The sequence below is a fragment of the Herpailurus yagouaroundi genome, unplaced genomic scaffold (assembly GCF_014898765.1).
Source record: "Herpailurus yagouaroundi ecotype Mexico unplaced genomic scaffold, PumYag 159, whole genome shotgun sequence".
Taxonomy (NCBI): Eukaryota; Metazoa; Chordata; class Mammalia; order Carnivora; family Felidae; genus Herpailurus; species Herpailurus yagouaroundi.
In genome coordinates, this window is record NW_024412400.1 from 78,871,606 (window position 1) to 78,898,412 (window position 26,807).

The window sequence follows — 26,807 nt, forward strand, 5'->3', positions numbered from 1 at the left end:
CCCAATTCTTTCTCGGCCTACAAGAGCACCCACTCATGCTTATGACATTCACCTCAGATTTCTGTGCTTAGGGCAGCTACACGTTTACAAGTTAGAGCCTGCCATTCCATCCTGAGAGTAAGGAATTCCCTACTAATATGAGATGAAGAGATGGGCTGACCTGTAGATGGACACTTTGGTACAAAAGGAAAATGTACCTTTCCTCTGGGCAGTTGTAGCTTTGCACAAGGGGATGGGTTGACAAGGGGAATTCGGGCAGAGTTTTAGTCTCCATTCTCTCCCTTGGCCAGGCATCTTTGTGCAACACTCAAATTGCACAATTATACCAGATAGCCCTGGGTCTGGGAGCCATGAAGAACATCACCTTAAGATTCTTGTTAGTGGCTGAGGGTGCCTGGGTGGCTCTGTCAGTGTCCACCTCTTGATTTCAGCTAAGGTCATGATCTCACGGTTCATGGGTTTGAGCCTCATGTTGGGCTCTGTGCTGACAGTGTGGAGGCCTGCTTGGGATTCTCTCTCTTTCCCTCTCTCTCTCTGCCCCTCCTCCACCCATGCTTTCTCTCTCTCTCTCTCTTTCTCAGATAAACTCTTTAAAAAGTTTTAAAAAGATTATTAGCGGCTGACAAGAAGATGTGATCATTTCATCGTGTGTAATCACATCTGCAGGATTTAATATTTGCTTCCAATCCAGTAAGTTCCAATGAGAGTAGGGACTCTATTTTTAAAACTCACGCCATATGTTAGTGCCTATTACGGTGCCTGGCATGTAGTAAGCACTCAATATTTGTTCAGTTCTTTTTTCTTTTAAAGTTTTATTTGAGAGAGACAGACAGATGGAGGGAGGGAAGGAGAGAATCCCAAGCAGGCTCCACACTGTCAGCGCAGAGCCCAATATGGGGCTTGATCTCACAAACTGAGATCATGACCTGAGCCAAGATCAAAAGTTGGATGCTTAACTGACTGAGTCACCCAGGCGCCCCTGTGCAGTCCTCTTCGTAACTGTGGCTTCAATACTTTGGGAAGAGCAAAGAGTTTACCTCATAACTCAGGCCTGACCACGGTCCAAAAGTTTCTCTGTGGCAAACATGGGACCCCTTATAGAGAAGAGTGAAGAAGATGGGCAGTCGTGTCAAAATCAGAATGCTGAGTATAATAGCCATGGTTACAAATTCTGGGCCAGAGTCCACAACTGCTTCCGGAAACCATCTCCTTTAAATAGAGTAGCTATGGAAATGACTGGACCTTTCCTTATCATTGTTCTTTCCAATCCCTCTCTTCTCTCTTCCTCCACTCTTTTTCCTGTACCAAGAGTCAGTGTGAAAACCAACCTGATTCAGGTATTTTTTTTTGCTCAAAACTTTTCACTGGTTTAACTGTGTAGGGAAAAAGACAAAATCCTGCCATAACTTACAAAGCCCTGTGTGATTTGGCCTCTCCTTACCTCTGCAAGCTCACCTCTCTGTTCTCTCTCCCTTCTCTTCTCTAGCCAATGCCCTCTCACTCCCTTCATGCCGGAGCAGCTCAGGGCCTTCATGCATGCTGTCTCCTCTGCGCAAAATACGTGTTCCCCTTACCGTAACTGTCACATACTTGCTCCTTCCCTTCCTTCAGTTCTCGGCTTAAATGGATTTCTGAATGCATGATGTAACGAGGGTCTCCCCACCTGCGCAGTAACTCAGCCTCCTAGCAGCCCATTCTGTCATAGTCCGTATCTCATTCTGTCCCATTCTATACGTCTGTATGAGGTGATTAGCATCTATCCCAACATGATGGCCTGGTTCCATGAAGGTCTGTTTGGCTCACTGGTATATTCTCAGCATTAGTCAGGGCGATGGCATATAACTCAAATTCTAGCGTTTATTGAATACACGAAAGCACACTTTTTAAGCATCAGAGAGACAAGTGAGCATGGGATGGGACAAGGCAACATGTGGAAGTAAAGGCAGACATGAGAGGGCATCTCTGGCATTGCAGCCAGGGCTCGTGGCCACGCAGGTCCTACAAGCAGCTCAGGAGCAGTTCATGAGCCTGGAGCAGTCTGAGTCATCGGTGATGGTATCTCAGCAGCAAAAGTGAGCGTCCACTGGTTCCTGCTGTTCCTGAATGCTCTTCATTTCTCAGCAACACTTTTTGTTTCTCTTGTCAAATGTCCATCAAGAGGAAGTCTTTTCATTTTTAAAAATCGTTCTTATGAAAAGTTAATAACAGTTCATTACAGAAAAATTAAATAGGACACTAAAAGATTCCATTAGCCCATTTATCTAGGAAAATAACAGTAACGGCTTGATAATATATATGTGCATACAGAAGTGATCTTTCTGTAAACTGAGGGAGTTGTAGATTTTATTTTGTAGCCACAATTAAGTAATCCATAACTTTTGTGTAACTCCGTAAGCTGTTGCAATAACCCTTTATATTTTTGGGTCTGATGTCAAGTTTTGAACTTACAGCAAAGAGGTACACACGGCTATTTTTTTAAAGAATTTAGGTGTAAAAAAATGTCTAAGTCGCAGATGGTAAGAGTAAATTATGGCAGCACAGTCCTCCTGCAAACAGTGTTAGAGATACAAGACCAGTACAGATCTGTTGTACACAAAGGGATTTGTTTTCTTTACAACCTAAGGCAGCAGGGATGGTGGCAGTGTGCAAAAATTATGCAGTTTTGAGTTCACACACAGTGCCTATGTGTCCTGTTCACCCAGTCTTTTCAGATGTGACCCAAGCTTTTCACTTGGCTTTTCTCACATGGTTGTATTGTTGCAAGATGCCTGTTCCATGTCTAGCATCTCCCCGAAGACACAGACAGGAAGAAGGGGCAGAAATTAGAGCAAAAGTGTGTGTGCTCTGAAGTTACCCCTTTTTAAGGAGCTTTACTAGAAACGTCTCTTAACACATTTAGTTACCCCTCATTGACAAGACTGTGTCACACTGTGTCATCCTTACTGGTAGTGGAGGACAGACAATGTAGTTTTTTGTTTTTTGTTTTTTTTTCCTGTTCATAAGAAGAATGACTAGAGTGGTAGGTAACTAGCAGTCTCTATGCATAATTTTGGAAAAGATGGCTTAGGAAGTCTTCTGGGAATTTCAGCTCTCCAAATAACCAAAAGAAAGTGGGTGGGGGGATATAAAAAAGAGAAAAAAAGAGGTTCTCAGTGGAAAGACCGGTTGGTCTGGCTATTAAAAGACAGGCCAAAAGAGGCCAAAATTGATGGGCAACCTTTACTGTCATGGTAAGGAAATACCAAGAGAAATAATAAGATTGTTAACCATACTGTCTGCCCTTCAACCCTGTGTTCAAACTTCAGACAGTTCCAAGACAACTGCCCCTAGAGGGAAGCCAGTGACCCCAAATTAGGCCACCTCCTCCACTGGGAACATTTGGGAACAGAGGCTTTATGTGCAAGTAACAGACGCGCGGCTATGGAAGGTGGGGTCTAGTGTGGGGTGTGGTTGAGACACAAATGTTTCAGGAACAGCAAGTCACAAGTACCCTTGCAGGAGTCTACAGGCTAACAGAGAGAACAGGCCTGAAAACACTGAATAGGTAATACAAATAGGGAAGATACAATACTATCTCTGCCCCATCCTCTCCTTTTCTCCCCACACAGAAAAGAACCTTTTTAGCTGCCTATCACAGTTCATCCTAGTTTGACTAAATGATGAGTTTAGCTACCTGTAGAAAGCATCTAGCTGACCCCATTCTGCTCTTTGTATATGACTTCACCATTCCTTCTATAACAAAGTCTACGAGTGGTTATTTGGCTCCAACCACTACAGAAACAAGCTTGGAAAGTTGCAGGGGAAAAACTGGCCTGGGCTGCTGCCAAACCAATGAGTCTGCCATCTCCTCCCTTGAGAACACTGGTTGTCCTGGCCATGTTCTTAAAGTCATCCTCACTGAAGAGTCTTCTTAAATAAAACTTTATTTTAGTAAGACAAAGAAGTTCAGTACGACAAAGATGTGTATGGTACTATTCCAGGTATTAGTTCCCAGTGAGGAAGGTGAGTAGAGTGCTCTCTTCGGGGGACTCTTTGGCTTGGAGCTCTGACCAGTCATCGCCCCAAAGTTCAATGCCTATGACATATTGCTGTAGCTGGAGCTAACTCTGCATGGAAACTTTCTGAAAGAAACACAAAGAGGATTCTCCTACCTGCACTGAAGACAGTGAAGATTAATTATGGAAGGGCTAGCTATAATACCAATTTAAATAAGGTTACAGCCAGCAAGCAAATAGTCCTCATTCTAGTGTGTGTGTGTGTGTGTGTGTGTGTGTGTGTACATTAAAAAAAAAAAAAACACTGATTAGATGAGTTTTACCTTGAATGATCACAGTCATTGCCCTAGACATCTCAGGTGATTCAGAGCACCTGTAGTAATTGAATTTCCTCAAGAAGATACTAAATCGCTTGTTTGGCTATATACCAAGTTATCTAATTAGCCTAGAGGCTGCAGATACAGAATAATACATAGCCCAACGAGGGATGGTAAATCATGGTACTGAATAAAAAACCAGGCAAAGTCCAGAAGCTGGATAGCCTGCACAAAGGCTACGTTTAAAAGGGATGATAAATGGAAGGCTCTCCTGCAGTTAAGAGAGAAAATATATGTGGGGATAGGGCATATTAGACTTACCAAATCTCTATCAGCTGGAACAGGGCTGATTGTACCTAGTTATTTAACTGGACCCATGAGAGGGAAGATCCATTCCCCAACCCCTGGCATTCCCGGCTCCTGCCATCCTAAGGCATAGTCCCAACCCTATATAAATATGCTTTCTCTGAGTCTGAGATAAAGGGACTAGGCACCAGCACTTGTAACATCAAGGATGCTCATAAAAGTCCTATATTATAACATCCATATTAAGTACCAAAAATTGGGACTCTGGGTTTTGTCACTAACTGTAGGTCTACTCCTAATTCTCCCACTTACTGGATATGAGGACCCCATGTATACCCATGACTGCCTGAGGAATATAGAGGGAGATGCTATTTGGAACTAAGTAGACCAGAACTGGGAGCCACTAAATGGTTCCCCCAAATCCCTGCTGGGCTCAGGAACAGAACTTACTATATAATTTCCAAAGTTCAGATTGATAGGGCTACTTCAGAGATCAGTGATAGAGCTATAGATGACCAGCTATGCAACAGTAATGCTGAAGAAATGGTAACCATAAGATATATGGTAGTCTATATCCACATGTCCTTAAGATTATATTTTAGCTGGGGAGGGAGAAGGGGAATGTATTATTAAACAGGGAAAATGCCTACATCCCAGACCACTGCCCAAACACTTGGGATTCAATAAAATATGTCCATAAGTAAATGGTTAAACTGAGCAGACTTCCATGTGGTCCTAGTTCTCCATACCATTTAGTAAAGTGGGAATTTATAATAAGGAAGTTTATTATTTGTGAAAGCAATATTTCTATTTTAAGGGACGAGTTATGTGAAAATAATGAATGATGGCATCATGTTGGTCTGGAGATCAATGTGCTGGTCCACACAAAAGTCATGAGCTAAGGGGTGGATTGTGGCGGGTCATGACTTTTTTTAAGTATTGTAACTTAAGAAATCCCCTGGTTGGAAAGCCCCGTGTTATATACAAAGCACCCTTTCCCCAACCATTATTTGTACCTCTGAACTATAAAGTTCCTGCATCCTATGGTATAGTTTGAAAGTTTGTACTCAAAACATGAACTTTAGGTTCAGCAACAAGGTAGCTAGATCATCATCTTCTATGAACTGATAAAGAAAAACACAGATTCAGGAGACTCAGTGTCCCTCTGACCTGGTGGGACGCCCATCCTGCACTCGTGCCATAAGCCCATAGATTTTGGGCACATCTTAGGGAAGGAAAAGAAAGGCACTGGGGAGCAGCATGTGCTCTACTGCCTTAAGGCATTCTCTGCTCTAACTAGTTGGGTTATAGCCTTTATCTGAGATGAGCTAATGCTTGCTACCATGAAGATTAAAATCTGGCATTTATCCTGACCCACAACTTACAGGGGTCATGGGCTCCACTGCAAGCAAGCCTTACCACCTTCAGGGGATCCTGACGCTCATCAAATGACCGTCAAGTATCTTTAAAGGACTCTACAAATAGCTCTCAGAGTTTGTTGATTCCTACCTCAAGCCTAGCCTACACAGATTGCTACACATCCTAATTGTCAACCCCAGTGAGAGTGTTCAAAATAAAGTATCTCACTAAATTCCCAACAATCTCTTGATATCTGGAAGGCCTGCCAGTTTCCTTCCCAAATTCACGTGTGTAGCATTAGTGTATTTCCATCTCCAATCCCCTTCAAAATATATCTAAAGATAACTATAAAAGATTCAGCTCTACCCAGAAAGAATGTATTCTGATTCATCAGCAATGGGTTGAGATGGGGTACTTTCTCCATGAGAATCTTGCCTATCTTAAGGGATCAACATGACACTGGAGTCAATCAGGGGGGAAGAAGATGATATAACCTACTTTTTGTGGGGGAGAGAGAGGTGGTTAAAATTCATCAAGTGCTTAGAACTTGCCGATAAAAATTTGGGGCATTCCACATGCTATCCCAGACAGAAACTGTCCTAGGGATAAATGTGTAAGCCATCTATGTTTCCTAAATTTGGTGTGTCCAGACTGGTTAAAGCTAAGGGTAAAATTAAACCTCATAGAAAGTGCCATAAACTGCAAAATGGAGCCTGCACTAGGCACATCTCTGCATTTTGGAAGGCTCTGCATTTGTGGGAAGCATTCCTCGGAACCCACCAGAAGTATCAGAGCCTTTAGGAGTGGTTAAAAGTTGTAAATATGCAAGTTTTTCATATTGAAAGTTTTGTACCCAAACCATCTTGTGTGTCCCATGTCTGGGTGAAGTTGTCAGCTAAAGATAAAAGTTTTTTTTTAAGGATATAAATATCCATAGATTCTTAATGCTTTGAAAAACCACAGTATTTTGAAAAAATACTGTGTATTAATAATGTATTTTCCAGATTTCCCTTCTGGTAAAGGTTTGGTTCAGGTTGTTCACATCAGTCCTACAGCTGAATACAACTAAAAAGGCTGGATAAAATATATTTAAATAATCTTTTCAAAGGCATCAAAGAGATTATAAAATAGCAAGGAATCATCAGGCCGAAAGTAAAGAGAAGTCAAGGATCTAGAGAAGGGAACAAGCCTGAAGCCACTTTTGTCCTGATAGCACTAGCTAATCCCAGAAAACTAGAACCTCCCGTTTTATGGCCTTTCAGGGTATAGAAGAGGACTAACTCTAGATCCATACAAGTTGGGGGACCTGACAGCAGGCCTTCCCCTACAACAACCTGGGTTCCAGGATCTCAGAATGAAGGGAGCAAGAATTGGAATAATCTAAAGAGAATTAAAACATGGTAAAAATCCCTTGCATTGTCCAGGATATATCAAACTCTGAACAGACGATCCCAGACTGATGGCGCCCCCAGGTGCCTGGCAGAAGCAAATGCAAATACTCTTTGGGGTAAAGTACCTTCTTTATAGGCCTCACAGTTAGTTATTCCTGCAAAATAACATGTCAAGTGCAATGACTAGCACAGAGTCAAAGATACCCAGCACATAAGAAAATTAGAATCAGGGAATAAAACCACCATAAAGAGATCATCAAAAACTGTCAGTGTAGGCCCCAGCATCTCTGTTTTAATGGGCCATCCAAGTCATTCTGATACATGCTACAGCTTGAGAATTACTGCTTTATACTTTAATTCACATAAATGTGCATCCTACACACAAAAATGTGTACATGTGTTAGGTCGAGGGGAGGGCCCAAGAATTTGCATTTCTAACAAGTTCCCAGATGATGCTCATGCCAGACCATGCTTTGAGGAACATGGGTATAAAAAAAGGAATTACTCTGCAGGTCACAATAGTGGTTACCTGTGGGGATAAGGGCCGTAACTTGGAACCAACATGTGGAAGGCTGGCAGTCTTTTCTTTCTTGACCTCAGTGGTGGTTACACAGTGCCATCATTAAATTATATGCTTATATTTTAATGCATAATGAGATCAGTGGTTGTCCCTTTTCCATTCGGTCATATAAGTCAAATATTACTGCACTGGTCCTGCCCACCATCATCCACCACACTCATTTATAACCAACTACCAAAGTAGAAAGTGTAAAAGGTTGCGAAGTTCCAAGACATAATTTCCTTTGCATTAGTTCCTAATGTAATTAGCTCACAAAATAGCTTTAAGACTCAAGACAAGAAAAGTTTAGTCTAAGTTTCTAAAAACCCTGTTAAAAAGTTGCTTAAAACCCAGAGATAGGATACTGTTTATAGTCTTAACTCTTTGTCCCCAGGGTAAAAATACCTGCAAAAATAAGCAACAGCTATCTTAAAATTTTACCAAGAAAACATTCCCAATGTAAAAAGGTACTTTAATTTTTTATCCCAAGTTAAAAGAAAGGAGGGGAAATCCTAACTTTCACCAGTCTGAACTTTCTACTCCAAAGAGACAGAGCTGCTTGCTTCTCTCCCAACTGCAAAATGAAAATAAAATACCTAGTACTGGCTGCAGTAACAGTAAAATCCTACACTCTTCATTAATCCTTACCTATGGGGAAAAGCAGTATTCATCAACTGGCCATAAATCTGTGAACACTTTAAGAGAAAATTTAGAAAGTCTCTTTGTGGGAAGGGGAACAACAAAAAAAGGCTGAAAAGCACCATATTAAATTGATCAGTGCAGATTGTACTTTTAAGTTCCCACTCATAAACCCTCAAACAGCGTTAGTGAAATCTGGGATGGGGACACAAGTTTCTTATATTTATACAAAACACTTTTTCTGGAGGCCACATTCTTCCGTAAACATCAACAAAGAGTTAATATTTGCCATGTCTGCTTCTAAACCAACACATCCTATGACACAAACGCTGGCTATTACTCTGTGAGGAAACCACTGTAACAGTTACCACTGGTTCTGACTCTGGCAGCTAGTCAGTAGCCGCCTATGCCTTGTGATGTGATGTCCCAGACAGATATCTGAACAACTGAATGGTTTCCGCAGCCAGGTCTGGGCGTAATAATTTATCTCTGGCAAAAACATATGCGGTTGGGTTTTGTTATGCCCATAAGCACCATGAGTGTGGTCACAAACGCCTTCAACACCCAGACATACCTTCCCATATATGTGGTAGGAACTGACTAGAGTGCTTTGCTTAGCTCCCACTATACCTTTGACCATTGCAGACCTGAAGTCTTATGCCCCTCACAGCTTCTTCTTTCTTTACAACATCGCAATATGACTGTGTAAGATGCCTAATCATTATCGTATCAACTATAGGCAATGTAGCAAGACAGTGTTGGTCGCTTAGCAAGGATCATTCCTGGATCCTGAAGGTTAGATCCAGACGACCTGGCTTGTGAAAGGCAGTTTTTGTCTGGAATTTCAGACTAATGTAGTTGGGGATATAAGAGCCTTATAAAGCTCCTCCATCCTGGGCAGGCAGAACCTGAGTATCACCAGCCTAAACACCTGTCTTAGGAGGAGTTGGAGAGACCTGAGAAGCCACATTCATCAAACACTCCAATCCAATGTCCTCTGTGTCCATTAGGTACAAGGTTATTCTTCACCAACCTTCAAGCCAAGTCTTTTGTGAGATCATTTCAATTTAGAAAGTAATACTTAAAAAAAAAAAAAAAAAGGCATAGCCATAGTTTCGGAGTAGAGCTGATCCTAGCAGAGGAATGCTCCCTTTCCCTACTCATTGTTGACAATGCCTTAAATACTGAACTGGCCCTTCAAAAGTACATCCTCATTCAATTCTTTTGAGTAGAAAACTCCAGATTATCATAATGTAGCTGAGCTGGTTATATTAAATTCTTTCACTTATCATGAGTATAAGTATTATAGTAATGCAAATATAGCATCCATTTATGATGGGCTACAAGCTATACTAGATTACCAACACTCCGGACATTTTAGACCATGGTCAAAATTAACGTTAAGAAAACATCTACAGAGCTTCTGCATTATTATACCTTTCAGCACAATCTGAGTACTCTCTCTCCTTGCTCACAGTTTGTTGTAGCCTTTGTGAGAATATCAGATTCACATGCAGATGAGCGCCACTTATGAGCTGTATGAAGTCATGCAGCTCATCCAGTAGGTGCAGAGAGGACTTCAGTGATTACTCTCAGGTTAGGTTAAAGATTTCACCCCATCTACAGTTATATACAATACTCTCTTATAACCACTTGACTTGAAAAACCAATCACAAGCCCACAAAGCGTCCCACTCTTCCAAGAAAGCCAGAATCCCTGCCAACAACACACTCAACCCAAGTTGTGGGTACACATATTGATTGTCCTGCTCCCCTATGAGTCCTCTGGATTACAAGGATTGGTCTGGAGGATTGTGGAATCTTCCAGTCATTTGTAAATCTCACTGTGCTTCATGTGAGTTAATAATGTCCATGTTGTCCCCTTTAAACCAAAGTTCTTTTACATACCATTCGTTGGTTTTATTCTCAATTGGTTAATAATAAATGGAACTGATAAAACTTTTCAGCCTCTATTTCTTCTATGTGGCAAGTAGTATCTAAGTAATTTTCCATTTTGAAACTGAAAGTATTCAAGTATTTCATGTAGAGAAGTGGAGGTCTTCCTGCAAGTTGGTTTTGCAGCATTTCTGCCATTACCGGGTTATCTGTATTACATGAAGTTTACATGAAATATCTGACCATACTCATCAGTGTAATTCACACTTTCTGTTTACTTGCAGTGAGTACAAAACATAACTTGATCATTTTTTGAATCTTCTTCCTTAGCATGTCTTTGTCTAGCTTTCTGTACATCTCTATTTGGTATACAACCTAAAATCAGTGTTATTTGAAAGTCTTTTTCTTTTCCCCACAGATACACAGCTCCCACTACTATATACCCTCCTGAAAGTTGAAATCTTTACCTCTTCTTTGTCTTTGATCATTTTCAGTGGTTAAGAGAACTCTGGAAACAGACTACATGGGCTTAAGTCATCATTTGTTCATTGTGATCTTGAACGCATTACCAAACCTCTTTGTTCCTCTTTTCCTAATCTGTAATATGTGGATAATAATACCTAAAGTCATAGGATTGTTATGAAGTTTCTACATGTGATGACGCAATATGTTTATAGATGTAAACCTCTATGACAACGCTTGACACATGATAAACACTGTACATCTCAGCTATTATCATATCTACAGCCATATAAACCCCACAGCTGTTGAGGTTACACATGCTGCTAGTCTTACGATTTCTGTGCTGTGTTTATTATGTCTTATGGTTTCTGTGCTGTTTTTATTATACTAATCAAACTATTGACATATTAAGATATCCTATATACAGCCTACAAGTTTATCTAGCGGCCATAAGTATTTCTCTTGGATATGCAAATGACAGAGCCTTCACCATCACACAAAATACAGAGCATGGCTTTGAGGTTCCCTACCATACTCATTAGTGCTGGCTGTAGGGGTCACACACACTCCTGGGCTCCCATGATATCTGAAATAAAAACCACAAGACGAGATGTACCACCAATGGCAATGTAAATCAGGTATGTTCCCAGACAGTTGATAGCAAGATTATACGCACATGTATACATATACATACACATTTACCCAGAGGTGGTCAACATTCTTGATAAAAGCCTATTCAGCCTTCTTCCTGCTCCTCCACAAAAGGGCATAAAGATTTTTTTTTTTTATAGTGTCACTAAAAAATCTATGGGAGATACTCACCTGCTGGAAGTAAAGTTCAAATCTGGTGCTAGCTGAATGTTGAGTAGAGTTATAAAGAAAAATAGTATGTGTGAATCTACCTCTTCAGCTAGAGTTTATTTAGGTTATCAGATAAATTTGTTGTCAACAGACAAAATAATGACAGAGACTAAACTAATTTTGTTTATTCTCTATTTTAGGGAAGATTTCACAAAAACCCTTCTGCCTTAGTAAGAAACAGATGTTTACCCATATGGCTTTTTACTATCTCAAGAACCATTTTTGTTCAGATTCAACATGCATAAGCATTTCACTAATTCGTCTTCCACCTAGGATGTAGAAATCTAGAAAGAAGGGGGCGCTTGGGTGGCTTAGTCAGTTAAGCATCCAACTCTTGAATTTGGCTCAGGTCATGATCTTAGGGTCATGGGATTGATGGGATCCATGCTGAGTGTGGAGCCTGCTTAAGATTCTCTCGCTCTCTCTCTCTGCCCTTCCCACTGCTCTCATGCATAGGCACGCACATTCTCTCTAAAATAAATCCAGAAAGAACATCATTCTTACCTAAACACCTAGAAAAACTAGAGAAAAGCTTTTCTTGAACCTGTTGGGAAGCTGAAGTTAGGGTGACCAACTGGACTTTTCCTGGTTTTAGTACTGTACGTCCTATTCTTGGAAAACTCTCAGTACCACACAAATTGGGATGATGTGACACCCTAGCAAGTGTTGCAGACCAAGCAAGTAGCCTGAGAGCCAAGAAAAGACTGGCCTCACCAAAGAGAGATAGGATGTGAGCACTGAAGAAGAGATATCAACTACTATACAGGGTGGTAAGAATTCAGCTAAAATTGTTAACACATTGCTAAAGGCCAAGTGAGGACAAGCAATAATGTTTAGAAACCCCTCAGACAAAAAGGAGCTTGTTTGCATTTCCACTTACAGCCTCTTGTCACTGGATGCTGATGAGAAAAACTGGGGACAAGGCAGGAGACCATATACAGCCTCCCTTGGAGGTGGAGGCCTTGCTGGAGCAGAGTAAGCTCCCGCTATGGGAAGGACAAAAGTCCTGCCATACCCTTCCTATGAATGATAGCTGCAAGCCGCTGGGAAAGGGGAAGCAAACTGTTGTCTCCTGGGCTCAGGTAGAGGACCCTTGATATTGGGTAAGGGCAAGAGTAAGAGAAGACAAAGAGCTTCTATACCTGGATAAGGAGGGATAGGAAATGGTCTTGGGCTCAAGATCTCATGCCAATACAATTACAGGAATCAGGAGACTCTTATCTTAAGACTCATCAAAGATGTAGGGGTGCCTGGGTGGCTCGGTTGTGCGTCCGACTTGGGCTCAGGTCATGATCTCGCAGTTTGTGGGTTCAAACCCTGCGTCGGGCTCTGTGCTGACAACTCGGAGCCTGGAGCCTGCTTCAGATTCTGTGTCTCCCTCTCTCTCTGCCCCTCCCCTGCTTGTGCTCTGTCTCTCTCTGTCTCTCAAAAATGAATAAATGTACAAAAAAAAAAAAAGACTCATCAAAGATGCAAAGTAGAATTCTGTCTGCCATGGGGAGACTGAGGAGTTGAGGAAGCCCCACCTGCAAGGCCTAAACATATAAGACTTGCCTAAGAGAGGCTGGACCAGGATGATTGGTCCTCTGGCTCCCACTACCAAGCTATCAAGCAGCAGGTTACAAGAAGGCAGAAAGGCAAAAGCATGGAGGCAGGCCTTTTTTTTTTTTTTTTTTTTTTGCAGGTTAAAAGGAAGGCTAGAAGCTGAGAGTGGAAAAGGAATGTTGAGAAACTCCCTTTAGCCTTCCATCCCACATCTTAAGTATAAGGTAACACTAGAGGAAATTGAAACCAATGGTGCACTGAAGGTACAACAAGAAAACCCAAACCCAGGTCAACCACTGACTGATTCAATACCCCACATGACTGAGCAGAAGAAGAAACATACTTACTTGAGTCATCACTATCTTAATTTCTACTGTTCTATACAAGATGCCTACCATTGGATAGAAAATTATGAGACACATAAGGAAAACAACCCATTGTCAAGAGAGAAGAGTCAACAGAATGAGGCTCAGAGATAACCTAAGTGTTGGAACTATGAGAGGGATTTGACATAACTTTAATATATTAATCATATATATTGAAGAGTCTAGTGGAAAAAGTAGATAACAGGAATGATCATACAGAAAATTTCAGTAGAGATAAAAACTACGTATGTCAAATGGAAATGCTAATAGAAAACACAGTAACAGAGATGAAAAATACCTTCAAAAGCCCATCAGTACACTTGATACAACATGAACTTGGAAAGCATGAACTTGAAGCTGTGTAATAGAAATTACCCAAACTAAAATACAAAGAGAAAAAAGTGTGAAGAAAACACAAAAGTGTTGTAGGGTAATACCAAACAGTCTAATAAAAGTGTATCTGGAATTCCAGGAGAGAGATAGCAGAAGAAACATTTGAAGAAAGAATGGCTGAATCTTCCAAAAATAATAAAATATACCAAACCACAGATACAAAAAGCTCACTGAGTCCCAAGTAGGATAAATACCAAAAAATACACACCCCGATACATTTTTTTCAAACTGCTGAAAAGTCAAGAGAAAATCTTGAAGGTAGCCAGAGAAAAAGACACATTACAGAGAAACAAAGAATTACAGCTGGCTTAGAAACTATGCAACTCAGAATATAGTGGAGTTAATACCTGTAAAACATTAATGAAAAATACTGTTAGTCCAGAATACTGTGTCCAGGGAAAATATCTTTCAGATATGATGGAAAAATAGACTTTAAAAGACAGACAGAACAACAAAACAAACAAAAAAACAACAAGAAAATTTATTATCAATAGACCTGCACTAAAATAAAGGTCAAAACAACCTTCTCCAGGGGCACCTGGATGGCTCAGTCTGTTAAGCCTCCAACTCTTGATTTTGGCTCAGGTCATGATCTCATAGTTCATGGGTTTAAGCCTCTCATCACAGTGGAGAGCCTGCTTGGGATTCTCTCTCCTCTCTCTCTGTCCCTTCCCTACACCCCTCCCCTGCTTCTAAGCTCTCTCAAAATAAACTTAAAAAAAAAAAAAAAGAAAACAAAAAAAAACCTCCAACAGAAAGAATATGATACCAAACAGAACTTGCATCTACACAGATGAAGATCTCCAGAAATAGTTAAAATTAAAGTAAAATATAAAAAATACATTTTATCATATTTTTAATTGTTCCAAAAGATAATTGGCAGCCTAAAGCAGTGGTTCTCAACCTCAGGCAATTTTGCCTCTCAGGAGACATTTGGCAATGCTGAGACTTTTTTTTTTATATAAATTTTTTTTAATGTTTATTTATTTTTGAGACAGAGAGAGACAGAGCATGAACGGGGGAGGGGCAGAGAGAGAGGGAGACACAGAATCGGAAACAGGCTCCAGGCTCTCAGCCATCAGCCCAGAGCCCGATGCGGGGCTCAAACTCACAGACCGCGAGATCATGACCTGAGCCGAAGTCGGCCGCTTAACCGACTGAGCCACCCAGGCGCCCAAGACATTTTTGATTGTTACAATGGGGGTGGGGGTAGGGACGGGGATGTAGTGCTACTACTGGCATCTAGGGGGTATAGAGGCCAGGAATGTGGCTAGACATCCTACATCCTTAAAAGGTGTCCTCAAAATGTCAACAGTACCAGACTGAGAGATTGTTGTAGCCTGACTGATAAAAAGACATAAAGTACCAGTGCGTGAAATGAGAAAGGGGCCATCACTACAGGTCTTGACCATTAAAAGAATACTACAATATCACAAACAACCATATGCCCCCAAACTTGGCTGAAATAGACCAATTCTTTATAAGACACAAATGACTAAGACTCACTTAAGTACATCGTCTGAATAGTCCTATGTCTATGAAAGATATTGAATTTGTAGTTAAAACACTTCCACCAGGGAAGCCTACAGGCCAAGATGCCCTCCCTGCCAAAAGTGAAGATCAGGACAAGACCAAGCTAGCTCTCGGTGTACATCTATTGGACATATGTCTTGTTAGGTGTCAGGAGAAACACTTGCGCTTCAACCTACTGGAAACTGCAGAAAGTCCAGAATTCCAAGTTATTCCCTCCAAGAAACCAGTCCTCCCCTCTCCCACCAACTCCCACACTAGGACCACTTTTCAGAAAACTAGAGGCTCTAGGAGCACTGGGTCAGGACTAGTATCCAACACACACTGAGTTAGAACTAACCTCTTCACTTACCACATTGCTTTCAAGAGACATTCAAAACACTGGATTAAGATATTGGAGTCCACCCATTGTACTTTCCGTAACTAAAGGAGGATGCCCAAGTGAGAGCCTGTGTATGCAGATAATTTTCTGCTCCTTTTTATATTTCAGATCAATACATCAGGCAATTTCATCACTAAAGCTAATTACTTTTTAAGGTAGCATGGCTGACAAAAAGGAGTCAGGTGCTGCTGTAATCCCATAATTTGTAGCAATACAATAATTTAGAGCAAAGATTGGTGAGGCGAGCTTCCCTTATTTCTTCCTTCCCTTCTTTGCATACTCTATCATTTATTTTGCAAAACTAGGCAAACAGCCAAATCAGTAGAAACAGCTGCCAGCATCTGAATTGGTTCCAGGGGCAAGAGCTGACACAAGTTTGAGACTCTCCTGTACAAGTGATGGTAATTCTGCAGTTCTAGACCACACAGGGGTACTTTCTGGAAGAGGAAGGGCACTGTGAGTTTTTTGGGGAGAGGCAGTTTTTCTGAACGTTTTAAGTTCATAAGTTTCATAAAGTTTGCAGTACTCTGAAATCTTTAGAACAGTGCTCTCCAAAAGAAATATGTGAACATGTAGCTCAAAATTTTCTAGTAGTTATATTAAAGAGTAAAAATAGGTGAATGTTAATATCTTTTATTTAACCCAATATATCCAAAATATCATTTCAATATGCCGTCATAATAAAAATAGAAAATTTTATATTAAAAAGTGAGACATTAAAATCTGGTGTGCATTTTACACTTATAGCACACCTTATTTTATTTTTATTTATTTTTTTAAGTTTATTTATTTTGAGAGGGAGAGTGTGAGCAGGGGAGGGAGAGGGGGAGGGGGAGAGGGGGAGGGGAGAGGGAGAGGGAGGGAGAGGGAGAGAGGGAGAGAGAGAGAGAGAGGGAGAGAGAGAGAGAGAGGGAGAGAGGGAGAGAGAGAGACAGAGGGAGAGAGGGAGAGGGAGAGAGGGAGGGAGGGAGCGAGGGAGAGAGGGAGAGAGGGAGAGAGAGAGAGAGAGAGAGAGAGAGAGAATCCCAAGCAAGCTCCATGCTGTCAGTGCAGAGCCCTATGTGGGGCACGAACCCACAAACTGTGAGATCATGACCTGAGCCAAAATCAAGAGTCGGATGCTTAACAAACTGAGCCACCCTGGTGCCCCTATTTTCTTTTCTTTTTAAGATGCCTACTAACATCTATTTTTAAAGTTTTTATTTAAATTCCAGTTAGTTAATATACAGTGTAGTATTAGTTTTGGGTGTACAATCTCGTGATTCCACACTCCATACATCACCTAGTACTCATCATAAGTGCATTCCTTACTCTCCTTCATCTGTGTCACCCATCTGCCCACCCACATCCCCTCTGGTGACCATCACTGTGTTCTCTAAGTCTAGAGTTAAGAGTCTGTTTCTTGTTTTGCCTCTCTTTTTTCCCCCTTTGCTCATTTGTTTTGTTTTTTAAATTTCACATGTAAGTGAAATCATGATTTTGTCTTTCTCTGACTTTGGTTTAACATAATACTGTCTAGCTCCATCCATGTTGCTGCAAATGGCAAAATTTCATTCTTTTTTATGGTTAATGTTCCATTATATATATATGCCATATCTTCTTTATCCATTCATCAGTCGATGGACACCTGGGCTGTTTCCATAATTTAGCTACTGTAGATAATGCTGCTGTAAACATCGGGATGCAGGTATCCCTCTGAATTACTATTTTTGTATTCTTTGGGTAAATACCTACTAGTGCAATTGCTGGATCTAAGGGAAATTCTATTTTTAACTTTGTAAGGAACCTCCATACCGTTTTCCAGAGTGGCTGCACCAGTTTGCCTCCCCAGCAGCAGTGAGAGAAGCTTCCCCCTCCCCACATCCTCGCCAACACCTGTTGTTTCTTGTGTGTTGTTGATTTTAGCCATTCTGACAGGTGTGAGGTGATACCTCATTGTAGTTTTGATGTGCATTTCCCTGATGATGAATAAAGCGCATCTTGCTGTAGAACGCCTCATTTTGAGTGCACGATAACCACTTGCAGGTTGTGGCTACAGTATTGGACAGCACAGCTGTCCAGCCTCTCAGCTTCCTTCTGGAAGCCTCTTAGTTCTTCCACATGGTGTCAAACAAGGCAGCCTCCTCTCTCTGCCCTCCCTGCCCCCTACACCTGCACCAGCACTTCTGGGGCATCTGTGAAAGTAGTCCCAGAACACCCATTAATAGAGCTGATTTCTCACCTGCCTCTATCCTTAGGCAAGGAGCCAAACATTGTTGCCTTCAAAAGTGTGGCACTTACACATTCTGCATATTCTCCGAAGGCCCTGAAATATAATGAGGGGTGGGGGTGAGCACTGGATCAGAAAGATCTCATGATTCCAACAACTGTGAGTTCAGGCAATAGAATCATAATAGAATCATCCCCCCCCCCCCCCCCCGGTCTCTTGATGCTCTTAGTAGCTACTGAGAGGTCTAGAGAAGACTCCCTTGTAACTATTTTTATATAATTGAATTTTATCAAAGAAGGCCTTCAGGAAAAGATGAGAGTTGGGACCAGTAACAGATTCATAATTTGCTGGGTCCAGTGGAAAAGGGAAAATATGGAGCCCTTTGTTCAGAAATTAAGAATTTTTCATTGTTGATGGCAGAGCATTAAAACAAGCAGGAGGCCCTCTTTCTGAGCGTGGAGCCCTGCGCCACTGCACAGGTTGGACCTCCGTGAAGCTGGGGCTAGGTGGGGCGTAGGTCTCTGGAAGAAGCAAGGAAGTGGTGAGATTACCTGGACGATCCTTGAGGAATGGAACCTTAAAGGACGCTCCAAAATCAAGTCTACTAGAATTCACTGAGGAAGAGGTTTTGAAGCCAGTGAGAACCATTTGGGAGGAAAGCAGTGAGGGGAAGAAGCAGGTGGGTAAGGCACTTGCCTTTGCTGATGAGACCACGGATTATCCCGGGTATTCATAGGGTCAAGCTTCTGTGGCCCCAAGTTGGGTAACGACAGACTGACACCCGCAACGGTGACTTGCAGGCCTGGGCAGGAGTGACTCCGAGGCTACTTCATAGTCAACTTTCCTCCTCCAAGCCACACACAGGCGCTGCCGGCGAGGGACCTCCGGGAGCTCCGGCGGGGGGAGCGGGTGCGAGCTGCGGCCGCTGAGCCTGCATGAGGCGACCGGGTCACGGCTCGGGGAGCGGACTTGGCTCACCCTCGCCCAGCAGCGGCCCCTCCCGCGCCCGCACTCCCGCCGCTCCCCAACTGGGGGACGCACGCCTCCAGCTGCAGGAGACTGGGGCGGGCAACGGCCGGCCGGACACCCGCACCCGAGACCCACCAGGGCGGATCGCGAACCCGAACCCTGTCTACTGTCGCAAGGGGCGGCCACTGCCCCCCGTCTGGCCGCGGCCGCCGAGTCGCCGGGGCCCCTCTACCCGCAACTGGCGGCCGGCGGTGGCAAAGGTTCAGGGCGTCTAACAGCCGCCGCTCAACCGAAACCGGGGCTGGCGTCGCGCATTGGCCCGAGGGTGGTTTCCCGGGAGACAGGCCCCGCCCCCGGCCGCGCGCCCGGCCAAGCCGTTGTGGGTGCTGCAGGCCGGCTGGCAGATTCCAGGGTGGCTTGTGCCTGGGCCCACTTTGGCGTCCCCGTCCATCCTTCGTTCTCCGTCTTGCTGCAGTGCGTGATCTGGCGCTGGGCACACGGCGTGGTGTCATCCTCATTTTGGATAAACAAGAAAAAGATTTGCTAGCTCTGGCGGCTTGCGGGCCAACACCCATAGCTTGGGCTCCAGTGGGCCAACGAGCGAGGAACGGCCAAGACCTCCAGGGGGCGCCCTCTCCACGAACAACCGCCGGGCTCTCGGGGAGCTTGGCAGCTCTCTTGAGCTGTTTTTTCCGGGCTCCCAGTTTACTTAACCTCCCAGCCTAGTGAAGATCTCATATCTCATATCGCAGATTTCTTACGGAACTAAACGTTAAATAACTTACTTTATTTAAAAATAATATTAACAAACTATAAGATTCCTGTTAATGCAACATCTGTGCTAATTAGTTCTAAATTGAAAGGAAAGTCAAATCTCCCATGCAGTTTACCTCTTGTTCACCTTTGCAGTAACTGCGATTGAAACCTGTTTGAAAACAAGCATGTAGTTGGAGATACTATTATAAAAGTATCTTCTTTCCAAATAAGTGGCTATAAAAGTTTGAATTAGATCTAAAACGTTTCCTATTTACACCGATTAAATCATGCAACAGTGAAACGTGTATCTTACCTACCTACATTATCCTGTGACTATCTTACCTACCTGTTTTCCTGACGCTATTTTACACAATCACACAGATCTTTAAATCTAATCATCATAATCAATGTCAGTATATATTCAAATCTACCTTTAAGCCTATGTTATTTAACTTATGCAAAGATGGACATTTTGAAAGGTGTTGGTAAATGGGGCTAACAATATAAATTTGTTGATAAATAGCATCGTAATTTCCTTCATTTTAGGGAGATTGATTTTATTTTCTTGCAGTTTAAGAAGGGCTTAAACTTTCAAAGGTATTTGAAATATATGCCAATTTCACACACTTTTTACTTCCTTGATGGAAACAAAGCATTCCCTAGTCATTTCAAATAGTGAGCATATTCAAATAGTGAATATTTTAAAAACATTTTTCTTTATAGACTTATATGATTTCTGTGTGCAGGCTAAAACATCCAAACTTTACTTGTTGTTAATGTAAGATTTACAAATATCATTTAAGGAAATTCATATTACTGGATTCTATGAGGCTCATTAGTTGTGATTTTTCAAGTCTTGGTTACTTAGTGTTGTTGAAGAATAATGCAACCGATTGATGGTACACATTACTACCCCAAAGCAGCTCACACTCCAATAATAGTATCGGAATAGGGTTTTTTTAATTGTTTTCTTGAAATAATGTGTGCATCAAACATGAACAACCCCACTATATCCATTGTCAGTAGTTATCAAGGGGAAAAACAGTCTATCAGATTTTTAAAAAAGTAAGTTTTGGATTTTGAGATAATTGTACATTCACGAGCATTTATAAGAAATAATACAGAGAGATCTGTGCCCTTTACCCAGTTTTTCCCAAAGGTAACATTTTACAAAACTATACTACAATATTAAGACATGGATAGTGAGATTGATACAGTCAAGATTACAGAACATTCTATTGCCAGAAGAACCTCACGTTGCCCCTTTATATATACCCACTTTCTGCTTTTCCCCACCCCATCCTTAATCCATGGTAACTATTCATCTGTTCTCTATTTCTATCATCTTGAAATTCTCATTTCAGGTTTGTAACATAAGTGGAAGCACTCAGTAAGTAACCTTTAAAACTGGCATTTTTCTACCCTGCGTAATTCTCTGAAGATTCATTCCAGTTGTTTCCTACATCAGTAGCTTGTGTCTTTTTGTTGCTCAGTAGTATTTCATGATGGATATGCCACCTTTTAACTATTCACCCACTGAAGGAATCTGGGCAGATTCCAGTTTTTGGCTTTTATGAATGAAACTGCTGTAGACTTTTGTGAATAGGTTCATGTGTGATCACAGATCTTCATTTCACTGGGATAAATGCCCAGAGATGTAATTTGCTGGATTGCATGGCAGTTGCATGTTCAGTTTTTCAGGAACTGCTCAACTGGTTCCTAGTGGCCGTACCACTTTTTATGCCCATCAGCAAGTAAGGAGTGAACCCATCTCTCCAAATCCTCATCAGCATTTGGTGTTGTCACTATTTTTTATTTTAGTTATTCTGATAGGTATGTACTGATATCTCATTGTGGTTCTAATTTGCATTTCCCAGTTGACTGATGATGTTGAACATCTTTTCATGTGCTGATTTTCAATCTACATATCCGCTTCAGTGAAATGTCTCTTCATTGAGCTCCATTTTTTCCGGGCTCCCAATTTACTTACCTCCCAGCTGGTAACTATTGGATTGTGTGGGTTTTTTTTACTGTTTTGTACCGCCACACCCTGCTTTACTGTGTTATAATTGACAAATAAAATTGTAAGATAAAGTGTACAGTGTGATGATTTAATATATGTTTACACTGTGAAAGATTCCCCCCCCATCCAGTTAGCACATTCATCACATACTTACCTTTTGTGTGTGTGAGAACATCTAAGTTCTGCTCTCTTAGCAAATGTCAATGATACAGCATACAACACAGTGTTATCAACTAGAGATACATGTTATATATGACATTCTCAGACCTTATATGTACTTGTAGTTTGTATCCTTTTACCGAACTCTCCCTGTTTTACTGTATTGGTGTTTGTTTATACATTCTAAATACTAGCTCTTTGCCAGGTATGTGTTTTGTAAATATTTTCTCCCATTCTGTAGCTTGTCTTTTCCTCTTCTTTCAGTCTTCCAGAGAGCAAAGGTTTTTAACTTTGTTAATGTCCAATTTATCAATTTTTCCTTTTATGGTGATGTTTTGTGTTAAGTCTAAGAACTTTTTGCCCAGCCTAGATCTTGAAGATTTTCTCCTATTTTTTTCTAAAAGTCTTACGGTTTCATTTAAGTTTTTGACCCGTTTGAGTTTTATTTTTTGTTTAAGGTGTGAGACTTAGGCCAGGATTCATTTTTGTTTGTTTGTTTATGGATGTGCGATTACTCCAGCAGCAATTAAACTTTTTTAATTGCTTTTTTAAAAAACTTGTTTAAAACGAAAAACTGTAAGTTTGGAAAAACTACAAAATTAGTCGAAAATTTGGAAATTAATTTTTATTAAGAATACAGTATGTTAGCTATGGAAGAAGCAATACTCCTTTTGCATTAAGTATGACCATAGAAAAAGAGGTATTTTCTTCAATAAAAATCAAGATATCTTCTGAGCCACTTACAAAGTATCCTATGTAAATAATCCAAAAGGAGGAGAATGTTCTTTATAGCATTATTTATACTAATGAATCTATATATTCTTATTCTTATCCCCAAAGTGTAACATTTTAGATATCTTCTCTGAATGCTATTTTATGCAGTAACCAAAAAGGGATGTATATGGAATTATTATAGCAACATGAGTCAGATAATCTATCATCTTTTAACCCCTTAAATGCTTAAATAGGTGAACAGCAAAGCTTCATTATCGTGCATTGTCATTCAGGATGCATTCATGCATAGTAATGAAAATTAGTTTGACTACAGTTTATTTTCGGACATCTCTCACCCTGTCATTGGTTCTTTTCAAAAAATAGAATTACTCAAGACAATACAATAAAATACCTGTATTTCTTTCCATTGTTATTCTAATATACTGTTGTACAGTTTGTAAGATGAAGTTTCATCTGGTACTATGGGATTTACATTTATATCTTATTATTGATTTTAATGGTGATGATCTTGATCTATCTTCTTTTAGCATAAATATTGGTTTGGAGACAGATAAATACGTTTTATCATGTTAAGGATGTATCTTCTGCTTACAGTTTAAACATTTTTGTCCAGAACAGGTATTGAATTTAATCTAACACTTCTTAGTGTCTAAGGGAATGATCATGTATTTATATATTGAAATCTGACATGGCAATTTATTTAAACGAATTTTCTGATATGGCAATTTATTTAAATGAACCAGTCTTTTATTCCTAGAATAAACCACGTTTGGTCATGTTGTATTAGCCTCTTAATATGCTACTTTGTTTTCTACCATTTTATTTAGAATTTATGTCTGTGTTCATGCGTGAGATTATTCTATAGTTTTTTTTCTCTATGGTGTCTTTTTTTTTGGGGGGGGGAATAGTTCCAAAATGGAAACCCCCTCTTTTTTTTTTTTTAATACTCTAGAACAGTACAAATAACATTGGGATCACCTGCTTTTTCAAGTTATAGAGTCCTATGTGAAACTGTCTGGACATAGTGTTTTTGGGAATATAGGTCTTTGACAAATTTTAAGCATATAGTAACTGATCTATTTAAGACCAATTTTGGTGAGTTATGTTTTAATAAAATTAATTTTATTAGAACATTATCGATTTCATCCAGGTTTTCAAATTTAGTTGCCCACAATTTATCAAAGTAGTCTCTTATGTGTCAGGTTCACAATGTCTGCAATGATTTCCTCTTTTATATCTCATATAATTGCATTTTTCCTTTTTTAAAAGTTTCATTTTAATTCCAGCTAATTAACATACAGTGTTATATTAGTTTCAGATGTACAATATAGTAATTCAACACTTCCATACATCACCTGGTGCTCATCACAACAGGTGCCTTCCTAAATCCCCATCACCCACCTCCCCCCCTCGCTCTGATAACCATGAGTGTGTTCTCTATAGTTAAGCGTCTGAGGGCACCCAGTCAGGTAAGCGTCCGACTTTGGCTCAGGCCATGATCTCATGGTTCATGAGCTGGATTCCAGCCCCTCATTGGGCTCTGCATTGGCAGCGCAGAGCCTGCTTGGGATTCTCTACCTGTCTCTGCCCCTCCATAGCTCATGCATTCTCCTCTCTCTCAAAATACACAAATTAACTTAAAAAAAAGGTCTGTTTCTTGCTTCCTCTCTCTTTTATTGTTTTCCCTTTGCTTGTTCATTTTTTTTTTTTTTAATTCCACATATGAATGAAATGTGGTATTTTATTGCTTCCTATTTGCCCTGCAGAAACCAGCTCTGGTACCTTTAAAAAATATTATGACTTAAAAAAAATTTTTTTTAATGTTAGTTTGTTTGTTTATTTATTTATTTATTTATTTAAATGTTTGTTTATTTTTGAGAAAGAGAGAGAGAGAGGCAGAGTGCGAGTGGGGGTGGGGCAGAGAGAGAGAGAGGAAGACACAGAATCGGAAACAGGCTCTAGGCTCTGAGCTGTCAGCATGGAGTCTGACGTGGGGCTTGAACTCAGTAGCAGTGAGATCATGACCTGAGCCGAAGTCAAATGCTTAACCCAGTCACCCAGGTGACTTTTTTTTTTCTGATCTTGAATTTATAATTCATAATTCAAAATATTTACCTTTTCTTTTATTATTTATTACGTCTTTTATTATTTCCTTCCTCTACCTTCCTTCTATTTACTTTTATTGTTCTTTTTCTAGCTTCTAAAGTTGGATGGTTACTTCAACTATTTTAATTCTTTTTTGTTTGTTAATGTAGTAATATAGTGTGTACAATTTCTTCTGAACACTGCCATAGTTATTTACAGTGGATTCTGAATATGAAATGTGATAATTATTATTTGTTTTAATACATTCTGCAAGTTCAGTTTTGAGTTCCTGCTTGACTCAAGAATTGTTTAAAAATTATAAAAATAATATTCCCAGATATAAGAGAATTTTGTTTTTAAATTTGATTATAAATATATGGTTTTTAAACTTTGTCATCAAAGAACTTGTCTACAGTATTAAAAATTTTTCTTGATGTTTTCTTGTGGCCTAATATGTAATCAATTTTAATGTCTCCTTTTGTGGTTTCTTGGAAAGAAGGTGAGGTGTATTTTTTTCCAAGAACTTGAATTTGATAAAAAATATACCAATACATTATTATGCTAATAAGTCTTGTGCATCCTTCTTTTTATTCACTTGGAATTCCTAGGCTGGGAGTAATAATGTGTCTTTTTACTAATGCATTTTTAAATCTGTTTCTTCATGTAATTCCTGTAGTTTTTATTTATTGATATTGATGTAATGTTAGCTAGTGCCAATGTTTATAGTTATTATCTTTTCATTGTTATCTGTATGCCTTGTCATTATAAATCACTCTTTGAGACATCATTTGATAGTATTTTCTTTATTTAAAAAATGTTTGTTTATTTATTTTGAGTGGGGTAGGGGCAGAGAGAGAGACAGAGGGAGAGAGAGAAACCCAAGCAGGCTTCGTGCTGTCAGTGCAGAGCTCGATGCAGGGCTGGATCTTACAAACTGTGTGATCATCGCCTGAGCTAAAATCAAGAGTTGGATGCCACCCAGGCATCCTGATACTGTTTTCTTTAAATTTATTTTATATAAGATCGGGATCTCTCTCCTCGTCGTTTCTTTTTTTGTCTCTGCCTAGTATACAGTTCCCATTATTTTATTTTCAGTTTTAAACCCCTTTGTTTTTAAGATCTCCTGTATACAGTATTAAGTTGGTGCAGCTTTGTAATCCAAAATGAAAGTTTTCTCCTTAGCTGATTTAAATTTATCACTCTCAGTCATGGTGTGCTGGAGCCTCTCATAAGTTCACAGCCCCCATTTAGTGATATCAGATCTGTAGCTTGAAATTGGCCAAGGTAGAGTTAGGTAGAACCTAGGAGTGAGCAGTGCAGTGGAAGGACCGCCCTGAGGCAGAGTCCCAAGTCCTTGAAGGGGAATGATAGAGATTTGAGCTGGAGGCAAGGGCAGTGGTAAATAGGTTACACAATAGAAGCCCAGGGCACAACATCCTGACCTTGTGGCTTCCAAAACTCTGGGGACAACAGCTCCAGAGCCATAGGTGCTGAGCCTGCACTTTCCTCCTCCACCTCTGCCCCAGGGTAACCCCTAGATTCATTACACTGTATTTGCCCTGCAGGTATGGTACACCCCCTCCCTCCATGGAGAAAGACTGCCATGATGGTTCTGGTAACAAACCTTGTAGAGTCAAAAACTCTTCCTCTGAACCTGTGGGAAGAGTCCCCCACATGATTGGAAGTAACCTCCATTAGAGACCACCCCAGTGAATGTCACAGCTCCTCTCAGCCCAGAGAGAAGCAACAAATACCCAATCCCAAAACAACCTAGGGGCCATTCTACCTCTGGGAACCTGCCTGCTCTCCCACCTTGAGAGTGTACTTTTCACTATAATAAACTTTGCTTGCTACTCTCCTTCTGTCTGTCTT

The 26,807-nt window shown here is 40.6% G+C and overlaps 1 long non-coding RNA gene across 2 annotated transcripts; it reads right to left on the reverse strand.

The window, feature by feature from the left end:
* Positions 1-514: 514 nt before the first annotated feature.
* On the reverse strand, positions 515-18,309 carry LOC121034130 (uncharacterized). Of its 2 annotated transcripts, XR_005792306.1 has the most exons (3): positions 18,221-18,309; positions 11,239-11,509; positions 515-526 (listed from the first exon to the last, which is right to left on the reverse strand). It is a non-coding gene; the product is annotated as an uncharacterized LOC121034130 (long non-coding RNA). The 2 variants fall into 2 exon arrangements; XR_005792305.1 differs by lacking the exon at positions 515-526 and having other exon boundaries at positions 10,717-11,509.
* Between the last annotated feature and the right edge of the window lie 8,498 nt (positions 18,310-26,807).